Source organism: Carcharodon carcharias, chromosome 2 (assembly GCF_017639515.1).
Source record: "Carcharodon carcharias isolate sCarCar2 chromosome 2, sCarCar2.pri, whole genome shotgun sequence".
Lineage (NCBI taxonomy): Eukaryota > Metazoa > Chordata > Chondrichthyes > Lamniformes > Lamnidae > Carcharodon > Carcharodon carcharias.
The window spans coordinates 135,062,213-135,075,482 of NC_054468.1; the positions used below are offsets into that span (position 1 = coordinate 135,062,213).

Below are 13,270 nucleotides of genomic sequence, written 5' to 3' on the forward strand. Positions count from 1 at the left end.
ATTCATGGTGTCTTTCTTGGAAAGGCTGCTGTAATAATGCTGTGCATTGCAATGTGCTGGAAAACTACTGATAATCAGAAAAAGTACTCAGGCAGAAAAAATAGCTTGAATGGCATCTGTTTTTGCACATTGGACAAGAAAACCTGACTGAGGTCAGGCATTCAAAAATTGCTTCAAAACTCTCAATCCATTCTCTCCACGGAAATCTTTAGTAAAAGGCGAAAGATTTGTACGAACTGAAGAGAATTGGGAGCTTATGAAGCAGCAGGTACAATATCCTTGGTGAGAAGCGAGAGCCCTCTCCTAAAGCCATGGTGACAAACTAACAGTTCTCCTAAAGACTCAGAATAGAAAAGACACCAATTTCAAGGAACTAAAATCATGGAAATCTTTCTTTACAATGCCAGAATATTGACTGCAACAAGCATCGCTCATGCCAGCTGCAAATCTTGCACGAAATGCAAATTCATGTTCAACATTGCACTTTGGGGTAATTGATATTTTGTGCACTCTCGTCAAGGCTCAATATGTTAAAACAGTGACACATTTATAGAGCGCGTTTGATCATTGCCACGAATCTGAAAGCACTTTCCATTCAACGAAATGCGTTTCAAATGTGTTCACTGCTCTAATGTCGCCAACGTGCAGGTAACTTGCAAACGCCAGACAGCAATTCGGTAACGAGGAGATAGTGTGTGTCTTTTTTGGTGCTGACCGAGATCTAAATATTGCCCACGACAGCAGGGAGGAGCCCCCTGTTATTCATTGGAATAGCACCAGGGGACCTCTTACCATCCCAGGAGAAGTGAGATGTGGCTTCGGATTCACGTAAAATGCAAGTCATAGCACTTCTGAGAGCGCAGCACACCCTCAATAATTCACTTGTGTGTCAACTGCATTTTTGCACTCCAACCTTGCGATTTGGCTTGAAATTACAATACTGCAAGTGAGAGGCATGAGTGCTACAGCACAAGCTTGTGCTTTTGCACAAAAGCTGCATTTAAAAGCTAAAACGCAGGCATGCATAGTCACATGTGGAACTCCGAAACATTTGGGGCAAGATGTGACCTGGATCTCTGAGTGAGACTTGGCATTGGTCCAATTTATTCAGTCATAATGAAAAAGTTCTGAAGAAGCAGCTTCACTGACAGATATAACACCCTCACTTAGCTCGAACAAAGTTTCAACTTCCAAGTTGCTTGTCTCAAGTCAGGTTTCTGGAGAGTGGACTGTAGGTATACAGTTCAAAAGAAACCGTGCTGTTTATTCTGTTCAGATATGAGCTCCCCCAGTAGCGTGAGCAACGTTTTGTCTAGAATCCACTTCATGACAACATTTTACCTGGTGATTATCCCACATTGCTGTTTGTTGTGTGCACATTATTTGCCGCATTTCCTACATCACAAGTGACTAGACGTCACAAACACATGATTAGCTGTGACGACATTTGGGACATCCAGAGGCCTTGAGAAGTGATAAATAATGCAAGTCTCTCTTTATCTTGACGTGTCTGATAAGAAGCTAACTATGAATTGATTGGATACTTTGTACATTGCAAACAAAAGCCTTTCAATGAATGACTTTCGCTTGGGAGCCTTCAAAGATAATGCGCCTGGGTGCCACGAAGCATGTCATTCAAGAAGAGAGCACTCATAGATGTTGAAGTAAAGCCAAACAGATCGGTAAAATCTGGCAGTGGATTACGCTCAGTTTAGCGCAGCTTTGCAGACCACTTCTGACGGAGGTCTGATGAAGACTCATACGGACTGGAAACGATAACTCTGACTTCCTCTCCACAGATGCTGTCAGACCTGCTGAGTTTTCCAGCTATTTTTGTTTTTGCTTCAGATTCCCAGTATGTGCAGTATTTTGCTTTTATCTTTGCAGAACATTTACTGGTTTCCCTTAAACATGGAGTTAGGAAAGTTATGAATGAACGTTGAAAAGGTACGTCTTAAACTTCTGTTATTTCCTTGCTTGTTCAGTAGTATGCAATACATTTGTTTGTTGTTACAAACTAAAGCAAGGAGTCGTACTATACTGGTGCTTTGAAGACGAGAAGGGGCCTGTGGAGGCAATTGATCAATCCGGTAGCTGACGCAATCTCTGGGTGTTGTTTTCAATGTGAGGAGCTTGCTTGCAGAATTATCAAGGCACGCGGAGACACAGTTGAGAACAGTCAGCGAGGGCTCAGCTATGAGGGGAATGCGAAACACAGAAGGAAGAAAGCATCAAGAGTGAAAAGACCTAGCGTCATGACAGCATCTGGATTGGGAAAGTGCATAGATTCATGGTGTCTTTCTTGGAAAGGCTGCTGTAATAATGCTGTGCATTGCAATGTGCTGGAAAACTACTGATAATCAGAAAAAGTACTCAGGCAGAAAAAATAGCTTGAATGGCATCTGTTTTTGCACATTGGACAAGAAAACCTGACTGAGGTCAGGCATTCAAAAATTGCTTCAAAACTCTCAATCCATTCTCTCCACAGAAATCTTTAGTAAAAGGCGAAAGATTTGTACGAACTGAAGAGAATTGGGAGCTTATGAAGCAGCAGGTACAATATCCTTGGTGAGAAGCGAGAGCCCTCTCCTGAAGCCATGGTGACAAACTAACAGTTCTCCTAAAGACTCAGAATATGAAAAGACACCAATTTCAAGGAACTAAAATCATGGAAATCTTTCTTTACAATGCCAGAATATTGACTGCAACAAGCATCGCTCATGCCAGCTGCAAATCTTGCACGAAATGCAAATTCATGTTCAACATTGCACTTTGGGGTAATTGATTTTTTGTGCACTCTCGTCAAGGCTCAATATGTTAAAACAGCGACACATTTATAGAGCGCGTTTGATCATTGCCATGAATCTGAAAGCACTTTCCAGGCAAAGAAATGCATTTCAAATGTGTTCACTGCTGTAATGTCGCCAACGTGCAGGTAACTTGCAAACGCCAGACAGCAATTTGGTAACGAGGAGATAGTGTGTGTCTTTTTTGATGCTGACCGCGATCTAAATATTGCCCACGACAGCAGGGAGGAGCCCCCTGTTATTCATTGGAATAGCGCCAGGGGACCTCTTACCATTCCAGGAGAAGTGAGATGTAGCTTCGGATTCACGTAAAATGCACGTCATAGCACTTCTGAGAGCGCAGCACACCCTCAGTAATTCACTTGTGTGTCAACTGCATTTTTGCACTCCAACCTTGCGATTTGGCTTGAAATTACAATACTGCAAGTGAGAGGCATGAGTGCTACAGCACAAGCTTGTGCTTTTGCACAAAAGCTGCATTTAAAAGCTAAAACGCAGGCATGCGTAGTCACATGTGGAACTCCGAAACGTTTGGGGCAAGATGTGACCTGGATCTCTGAGTGAGACTTGGCATTGGTCCAATTTATTCAGTCATAATGAAAAAGTTCTGAAGAAGCAGCTTCACTGACAGATATAACACCCTCACTTAGCTCGAACAAAGTTTCAACTTCCAAGTTGCTTGTCTCAAGTCAGGTTTCTGGAGAGTGGACTGTAGGTATACAGTTCAAAAGAAACCGTGCTGGTTATTCTGTTCAGATATGAGCAGCATGTTCTCCCCCAGTAGCGTGAGCAACGTTTTGTCTAGAATCCACTTCATGACAACATTTTACCTGGTGATTATCCCACATTGCTGTTTGTTGTGTGCACATTATTTGCCGCATTTCCTACATCACAAGTGACTAGACGTCACAAGCACGTGATTAGCTGTGACGACATTTGGGACATCCAGAGGCCTTGAGAAGTGATAAATAATGCAAGTCTCTCTTTATCTTGACGTGTCTGATAAGAAGCTAACTATGAATTGATTGGATACTTTGTACATTGCAAACAAAAGCCTTTCAATGAATGACTTTCGCTTGGAAGCCTTCAAAGATAATGCGCCTGGGTGCCACGAAGCATGTCATTCAAGAAGAGAGCACTCATAGATGTTGAAGTAAAGCCAAACAGATCGGTAAAATCTGGCAGTGGATTACGCTCAGTTTATCTCAGCTTTGCAGACCACTGCTGATGGAGGTCTGATGAAGACTCATACGGACTGGAAACGATAACTCTGACTTCCTCTCCACAGATGCTGTCAGACCTGCTGAGTTTTCCAGCTATTTTTGTTTTTGCTTCAGATTCCCAGTATGTGCAGTATTTTGCTTTTATCTTTGCAGAACATTTACTGGTTTCCCTTAAACATGGAGTTAGGAAAGTTATGAATGAACGTTGAAAAGGTACGTCTTAAACTTCTGTTATTTCCTTGCTTGTTCAGTAGTATGCAATACATTTGTTTGTTGTTACAAACTAAAGCAAGGAGTCGTACTATACTGGTGCTTTGAAGACGAGAAGGGGCCTGTGGAGGCAATTGATCAATCCGGTAGCTGACGCAATCTCTGGGTGTTGTTTTCAATGTGAGGAGCTTGCTTGCAGAATTATCAAGGCACGCGGAGACACAGTTGAGAACAGTCAGCGAGGGCTCAGCTATGAGGGGAATGCGAAACACAGAAGGAAGAAAGCATCAAGAGTGAAAAGACCTAGCGTCATGACAGCATCTGGATTGGGAAAGTGCATAGATTCATGGTGTCTTTCTTGGAAAGGCTGCTGTAATAATGCTGTGCATTGCAATGTGCTGGAAAACTACTGATAATCAGAAAAAGTACTCAGGCAGAAAAAATAGCTTGAATGGCATCTGTTTTTGCACATTGGATAAGAAAACCTGACTGAGGTCAGGCATTCAAAAATTGCTTCAAAACTCTCAATCCATTCTCTCCACAGAAATCTTCAGTAAAAGGCGAAAGATTTGTACGAACTGAAGAGAATTGGGAGCTTATGAAGCAGCAGGTACAATATCCTTGGTGAGAAGCGAGAGCCCTCTCCTAAAGCCATGGTGACAAACTAACAGTTCTCCTAAAGACTCAGAATATGAAAAGACACCAATTTCAAGGAACTAAAATCATGGAAATCTTTCTTTACAATGCCAGAATATTGACTGCAACAAGCATCGCTCATGCCAGCTGCAATTCTTGCACGATATGCAAATTCATGTTCAACATTGCACTTTGGGGTAATTGAATTTTTGTGCACTCTCGTCAAGGCTCAATATGTTAAAACAGTGACACATTTATAGAGCGCCGTTTGATCATTGCCACGAATCTGAAAGCACTTTCCAGGCAAAGAAATGCGTTTCAAATGTGTTCACTGCTCTAATGTCGCCAACGTGCAGGTAACTTGCAAACGCCAGACAGCAATTCGGTAACGAGGAGATAGTGTGTGTCTTTTTTGATGCTGACCGAGATCTAAATATTGCCCACGACAGCAGGGAGGAGCCCCCTGTTATTCATTGGAATAGCGCCAGGGGACCTCTTACCATCCCAGGAGAAGTGAGATGTGGCTTCGGATTCACGTAAAATGCACGTCATAGCACTTCTGAGAGCGCAGCACACCCTCAGTAATTCACTTGTGTGTCAACTGCATTTTTGCACTCCAACCTTGCGATTTGGCTTGAAATTACAATACTGCAAGTGAGAGGCATGAGTGCTACAGCACAAGCTTGTGCTTTTGCACAAAAGCTGCATTTAAAAGCTAAAACGCAGGCATGCGTAGTCACATGTGGAACTCCGAAACATTTGGGGCAAGATGTGACCTGGATCTCTGAGTGAGACTTGGCATTGGTCCAATTTATTCAGTCATAATGAAAAAGTTCTGAAGAAGCAGCTTCACTGACAGATATAACACCCTCACTTAGCTCGAACAAAGTTTCAACTTCCAAGTTGCTTGTCTCAAGTCAGGTTTCTGGAGAGTGGACTGTAGGTATACAGTTCAAAAGAAACCGTGCTGTTTATTCTGTTCAGATATGAGCTCCCCCAGTAGCGTGAGCAACGTTTTGTCTAGAATCCACTTCATGACAACATTTTACCTGGTGATTATCCCACATTGCTGTTTGTTGTGTGCACATTATTTGCCGCATTTCCTACATCACAAGTGACTAGACGTCACAAGCACGTGATTAGCTGTGACGACATTTGGGACATCCAGAGGCCTTGAGAAGTGATAAATAATGCAAGTCTCTCTTTATCTTGACGTGTCTGATAAGAAGCTAACTATGAATTGATTGGATACTTTGTACATTGCAAACAAAAGCCTTTCAATGAATGACTTTCGCTTGGGAGCCTTCAAAGATAATGCGCCTGGGTGCCACGAAGCATGTCATTCAAGAAGAGAGCACTCATAGATGTTGAAGTAAAGCCAAACAGATCGGTAAAATCTGGCAGTGGATTACGCTCAGTTTAGCGCAGCTTTGCAGACCACTTCTGACGGAGGTCTGATGAAGACTCGTACGGACTGGAAACGATAACTCTGACTTCCTCTCCACAGATGCTGTCAGACCTGCTGAGTTTTCCAGCTATTTTTGTTTTTGCTTCAGATTCCCAGTATGTGCAGTATTTTGCTTTTATCTTTGCAGAACATTTACTGGTTTCCCTTAAACATGGAGTTAGGAAAGTTATGAATGAACGTTGAAAAGGTACGTCTTAAACTTCTGTTATTTCCTTGCTTGTTCAGTAGTATGCAATACATTTGTTTGTTGTTACAAACTAAAGCAAGGAGTCGTACTATACTGGTGCTTTGAAGACGAGAAGGGGCCTGTGGAGGCAATTGATCAATCCGGTAGCTGACGCAATCTCTGGGTGTTGTTTTCAATGTGAGGAGCTTGCTTGCAGAATTATCAAGGCACGCGGAGACACAGTTGAGAACAGTCAGCGAGGGCTCAGCTATGAGGGGAATGCGAAACACAGAAGGAAGAAAGCATCAAGAGTGAAAAGACCTAGCGTCATGACAGCATCTGGATTGGGAAAGTGCATAGATTCATGGTGTCTTTCTTGGAAAGGCTGCTGTAATAATGCTGTGCATTGCAATGTGCTGGAAAACTACTGATAATCAGAAAAAGTACTCAGGCAGAAAAAATAGCTTGAATGGCATCTGTTTTTGCACATTGGACAAGAAAACCTGACTGAGGTCAGGCATTCAAAAATTGCTTCAAAACCCTCAATCCATTCTCTCCACAGAAATCTTTAGTAAAAGGCGAAAGATTTGTACGAACTGAAGAGAATTGGGAGCTTATGAAGCAGCAGGTACAATATCCTTGGTGAGAAGCGAGAGCCCTCTCCTGAAGCCATGGTGACAAACTAACAGTTCTCCTAAAGACTCAGAATATGAAAAGACACCAATTTCAAGGAACTAAAATCATGGAAATCTTTCTTTACAATTCCAGAATATTGACTGCAACAAGCATCGCTCATGCCAGCTGCAATTCTTGCACGATATGCAAATTCATGTTCAACATTGCACTTTGGGGTAATTGAATTTTTGTGCACTCTCGTCAAGGCTCAATATGTTAAAACAGCGACACATTTATAGAGCGCCGTTTGATCATTGCCATGAATCTGAAAGCACTTTCCAGGCAAAGAAATGCATTTCAAATGTGTTCACTGCTGTAATGTCGCCAACGTGCAGGTAACTTGCAAACGCCAGACAGCAATTTGGTAACGAGGAGATAGTGTGTGTCTTTTTTGATGCTGACCGCGATCTAAATATTGCCCACGACAGCAGGGAGGAGCCCCCTGTTATTCATTGGAATAGCGCCAGGGGACCTCTTACCATTCCAGGAGAAGTGAGATGTAGCTTCGGATTCACGTAAAATGCACGTCATAGCACTTCTGAGAGCGCAGCACACCCTCAGTAATTCACTTGTGTGTCAACTGCATTTTTGCACTCTAACCTTGCGATTTGGCTTGAAATTACAATACTGCAAGTGAGAGGCATGAGTGCTACAGCACAAGCTTGTGCTTTTGCACAAAAGCTGCATTTAAAAGCTAAAACGCAGGCATGCGTAGTCACATGTGGAACTCCGAAACGTTTGGGGCAAGATGTGACCTGGATCTCTGAGTGAGACTTGGCATTGGTCCAATTTATTCAGTCATAATGAAAAAGTTCTGAAGAAGCAGCTTCACTGACAGATATAACACCCTCACTTAGCTCGAACAAAGTTTCAACTTCCAAGTTGCTTGTCTCAAGTCAGGTTTCTGGAGAGTGGACTGTAGGTATACAGTTCAAAAGAAACCGTGCTGGTTATTCTGTTCAGATATGAGCAGCATGTTCTCCCCCAGTAGCGTGAGCAACGTTTTGTCTAGAATCCACTTCATGACAACATTTTACCTGGTGATTATCCCACATTGCTGTTTGTTGTGTGCACATTATTTGCTGCATTTCTACATCACAAGTGACTAGACGTCACAAACACGTGATTAGCTGTGACGACATTTGGGACGTCCAGAGGCCTTGAGAAGTGATAAATAATGCAGGTCACTCTTTATCTTGACGTGTCTGATACGAAGCTAACTATGAATTGATTGGATACTTTGTACATTGCAAACAAAAGCCTTTCAATGAATGACTTTCGCTTGGAAGCCTTCAAAGATAATGCGCCTGGGTGCCACGAAGCATGTCATTCAAGAAGAGAGCACTCATAGATGTTGAAGTAAAGCCAAACAGATCGGTAAAATCTGGCAGTGGATTGCGCTCAGTTTATCTCAGCTTTGCAGACCACTGCTGATGGAGGTCTGATGAAGACTCATACGGACTGGAAACGATAACTCTGACTTCCTCTCCACAGATGCTGTCAGACCTGCTGAGTTTTCCAGCTATTTTTGTTTTTGCTTCAGATTCCCAGTATGTGCAGTATTTTGCTTTTATCTTTGCAGAACATTTACTGGTTTCCCTTAAACATGGAGTTAGGAAAGTTATGAATGAACGTTGAAAAGGTACGTCTTAAACTTCTGTTATTTCCTTGCTTGTTCAGTAGTATGCAATACATTTGTTTGTTGTTACAAACTAAAGCAAGGAGTCGTACTATACTGGTGCTTTGAAGACGAGAAGGGGCCTGTGGAGGCAATTGATCAATCCGGTAGCTGACGCAATCTCTGGGTGTTGTTTTCAATGTGAGGAGCTTGCTTGCAGAATTATCAAGGCACGCGGAGACACAGTTGAGAACAGTCAGCGAGGGCTCAGCTATGAGGGGAATGCGAAACACAGAAGGAAGAAAGCATCAAGAGTGAAAAGACCTAGCGTCATGACAGCATCTGGATTGGGAAAGTGCATAGATTCATGGTGTCTTTCTTGGAAAGGCTGCTGTAATAATGCTGTGCATTGCAATGTGCTGGAAAACTACTGATAATCAGAAAAAGTACTCAGGCAGAAAAAATAGCTTGAATGGCATCTGTTTTTGCACATTGGACAAGAAAACCTGACTGAGGTCAGGCATTCAAAAATTGCTTCAAAACTCTCAATCCATTCTCTCCACGGAAATCTTTAGTAAAAGGCGAAAGATTTGTACGAACTGAAGAGAATTGGGAGCTTATGAAGCAGCAGGTACAATATCCTTGGTGAGAAGCGAGAGCCCTCTCCTAAAGCCATGGTGACAAACTAACAGTTCTCCTAAAGACTCAGAATATGAAAAGACACCAATTTCAAGGAACTAAAATCATGGAAATCTTTCTTTACAATGCCAGAATATTGACTGCAACAAGCATCGCTCATGCCAGCTGCAAATCTTGCACGAAATGCAAATTCATGTTCAACATTGCACTTTGGGGTAATTGATATTTTGTGCACTCTCGTCAAGGCTCAATATGTTAAAACAGTGACACATTTATAGAGCGCGTTTGATCATTGCCACGAATCTGAAAGCACTTTCCATTCAACGAAATGCGTTTCAAATGTGTTCACTGCTCTAATGTCGCCAACGTGCAGGTAACTTGCAAACGCCAGACAGCAATTCGGTAACGAGGAGATAGTGTGTGTCTTTTTTGGTGCTGACCGAGATCTAAATATTGCCCACGACAGCAGGGAGGAGCCCCCTGTTATTCATTGGAATAGCACCAGGGGACCTCTTACCATCCCAGGAGAAGTGAGATGTGGCTTCGGATTCACGTAAAATACACGTCATAGCACTTCTGAGAGCGCAGCACACCCTCAGTAATTCACTTGTGTGTCAACTGCATTTTTGCATTCCAACCTTGCGATTTGGCTTGAAATTTCAATACTGCAAGTGAGAGGCATGAGTGCTACAGCACAAGCTTGTGCTTTTGCACAAAAGCTGCATTTAAAAGCTAAAACGCAGGCATGCGTAGTCACATGTGGAACTCCGGAACATTTGGGGCAAGATGTGACCTGGATCTCTGAGTGAGACTTGGCATTGGTCCAATTTATTCAGTCATAATGAAAAAGTTCTGAAGAAGCAGCTTCACTGACAGATATAACACCCTCACTTAGCTCGAACAAAGTTTCAACTTCCAAGTTGCTTGTCTCAAGTCAGGTTTCTGGAGAGTGGACTGTAGGTATACAGTTCAAAAGAAACCGTGCTGGTTATTCTGTTCAGATATGAGCAGCATGTTCTCCCCCAGTAGCGTGAGCAACGTTTTGTCTAGAATCCACTTCATGACAACATTTTACCTGGTGATTATCCCACATTGCTGTTTGTTGTGTGCACATTATTTGCCGCATTTCCTACATCACAAGTGACTAGACGTCACAAACACGTGATTAGTTGTGACGACATTTGGGACATCCAGAGGCCTTGAGAAGTGATAAATAATGCAAGTCTCTCTTTATCTTGACGTGTCTGATAAGAAGCTAACTATGAATTGATTGGATACTTTGTACATTGCAAACAAAAGCCTTTCAATGAATGACTTTCGCTTGGGAGCCTTCAAAGATAATGCGCCTGGGTGCCACGAAGCATGTCATTCAAGAAGGGAGCACTCATAGATGTTGAAGTAAAGCCAAACAGATCGGTAAAATCTGGCAGTGGATTACGCTCAGTTTAGCGCAGCTTTGCAGACCACTTCTGACGGAGGTCTGATGAAGACTCATACGGACTGGAAACGATAACTCTGACTTCCTCTCCACAGATGCTGTCAGACCTGCTGAGTTTTCCAGCTATTTTTGTTTTTGCTTCAGATTCCCAGTATGTGCAGTATTTTGCTTTTATCTTTGCAGAACATTTACTGGTTTCCCTTAAACATGGAGTTAGGAAAGTTATGAATGAACGTTGAAAAGGTACATCTTAAACTACTGTTATTTCCTTGCTTGTTCAGTAGTATGCAATACATTTGTTTGTTGTTACAAACTAAAGCAAGGAGTCGTACTATACTGGTGCTTTGAAGACGAGAAGGGGCCTGTGGAGGCAATTGATCAATCCGGTAGCTGACGCAATCTCTGGGTGTTGTTTTCAATGTGAGGAGCTTGCTTGCAGAATTATCAAGGCACGCGGAGACACAGTTGAGAACAGTCAGCGAGGGCTCAGCTATGAGGGGAATGCGAAACACAGAAGGAAGAAAGCATCAAGAGTGAAAAGACCTAGCGTCATGACAGCATCTGGATTGGGAAAGTGCATAGATTCATGGTGTCTTTCTTGGAAAGGCTGCTGTAATAATGCTGTGCATTGCAATGTGCTGGAAAACTACTGATAATCAGAAAAAGTACTCAGGCAGAAAAAATAGCTTGAATGGCATCTGTTTTTGCACATTGGACAAGAAAACCTGACTGATATCAGGGTTTCAAAAATTGCTTCAAAACTCGCAATCCATTCTCTCCACGGAAATCCTTAGTAAAAGGCAAAAGATTTGTATGAACTGAAGGGAATTGGGAGCTTATGAAACAGCAGGTACAATATCCTTGGTGAGAAGCGAGAGCCCTCTCCTAAAGCCATGGTGACAAAATAACAGTTCTCCTAAAGACTCAGAATATAAAAAGACACCAATTTCAAGGGACTAAAATCATGGAAATCTTTCTTTACAATTCCAGAATATTGACTGCAACAAGCATCGCTCATGCCAGCTGCAATTCTTGCACGATATGCAAATTCATGTTCAACATTGCACTTTGGGGTAATTGAATTTTTGTGCACTCTCGTCAAGGCTCAATATGTTAAAACAGCGACACATTTATAGAGCGCCGTTTGATCATTGCCATGAATCTGAAAGCACTTTCCAGGCAAAGAAATGCATTTCAAATGTGTTCACTGCTGTAATGTCGCCAACGTGCAGGTAACTTGCAAACGCCAGACAGCAATTTGGTAACGAGGAGATAGTGTGTGTCTTTTTTGATGCTGACCGCGATCTAAATATTGCCCACGACAGCAGGGAGGAGCCCCCTGTTATTCATTGGAATAGCGCCAGGGGACCTCTTACCATTCCAGGAGAAGTGAGATGTAGCTTCGGATTCACGTAAAATGCACGTCATAGCACTTCTGAGAGCGCAGCACACCCTCAGTAATTCACTTGTGTGTCAACTGCATTTTTGCACTCCAACCTTGCGATTTGGCTTGAAATTACAATACTGCAAGTGAGAGGCATGAGTGCTACAGCACAAGCTTGTGCTTTTGCACAAAAGCTGCATTTAAAAGCTAAAACGCAGGCATGCGTAGTCACATGTGGAACTCCGAAACATTTGGGGCAAGATATGACCTGGATCTCTGAGTGAGACTTGGCATTGGTCCAATTTATTCAGTCATAATGAAAAAGTTCTGAAGAAGCAGCTTCACTGACAGATATAACACCCTCACTTAGCTCGAACAAAGTTTCAACTTCCAAGTTGCTTGTCTCAAGTCAGGTTTCTGGAGAGTGGACTGTAGGTATACAGTTCAAAAGAAACCGTGCTGGTTATTCTGTTCAGATATGAGCAGCATGTTCTCCCCCAGTAGCGTGAGCAACGTTTTGTCTAGAATCCACTTCATGACAACATTTTACCTGGTGATTATCCCACATTGCTGTTTGTTGTGTGCACATTATTTGCCGCATTTCCTACATCACAAGTGACTAGACGTCACAAGCACGTGATTAGCTGTGACGACATTTGGGACATCCAGAGGCCTTGAGAAGTGATAAATAATGCAAGTCTCTCTTTATCTTGACGTGTCTGATAAGAAGCTAACTATGAATTGATTGGATACTTTGTACATTGCAAACAAAAGCCTTTCAATGAATGACTTTCGCTTGGAAGCCTTCAAAGATAATGCGCCTGGGTGCCACGAAGCATGTCATTCAAGAAGAGAGCACTCATAGATGTTGAAGTAAAGCCAAACAGATCGGTAAAATCTGGCAGTGGATTGCGCTCAGTTTATCTCAGCTTTGCAGACCACTGCTGATGGAGGTCTGATGAAGACTCATACGGACTGGAAACGATAACTCTGACTTCCTCTCCAC

General features: G+C 42.6%; 6 non-coding genes across 6 annotated transcripts; all 6 read right to left on the bottom strand.

The window, feature by feature from the left end:
• Positions 1–140: 140 nt before the first annotated feature.
• Positions 141–256, bottom strand: LOC121275455. Its single transcript, XR_005942432.1, has one exon. It is a non-coding gene; the product is annotated as a U5 spliceosomal RNA (small nuclear RNA).
• A 2,170-nt stretch (positions 257–2,426) lies between these two features.
• LOC121275469 lies at positions 2,427–2,542 on the bottom strand. The gene has a single exon (XR_005942445.1). It is a non-coding gene; the product is annotated as a U5 spliceosomal RNA (small nuclear RNA).
• Positions 2,543–4,722: 2,180 nt separating this feature from the next.
• On the bottom strand, positions 4,723–4,838 carry LOC121275487. The gene has a single exon (XR_005942462.1). It is a non-coding gene; the product is annotated as a U5 spliceosomal RNA (small nuclear RNA).
• Positions 4,839–7,010: 2,172 nt separating this feature from the next.
• On the bottom strand, positions 7,011–7,126 carry LOC121275476. The gene has a single exon (XR_005942452.1). It is a non-coding gene; the product is annotated as a U5 spliceosomal RNA (small nuclear RNA).
• Positions 7,127–9,306: 2,180 nt separating this feature from the next.
• LOC121275456 lies at positions 9,307–9,422 on the bottom strand. The gene has a single exon (XR_005942433.1). It is a non-coding gene; the product is annotated as a U5 spliceosomal RNA (small nuclear RNA).
• A 2,180-nt stretch (positions 9,423–11,602) lies between these two features.
• Positions 11,603–11,718, bottom strand: LOC121275491. The gene has a single exon (XR_005942466.1). It is a non-coding gene; the product is annotated as a U5 spliceosomal RNA (small nuclear RNA).
• Between the last annotated feature and the right edge of the window lie 1,552 nt (positions 11,719–13,270).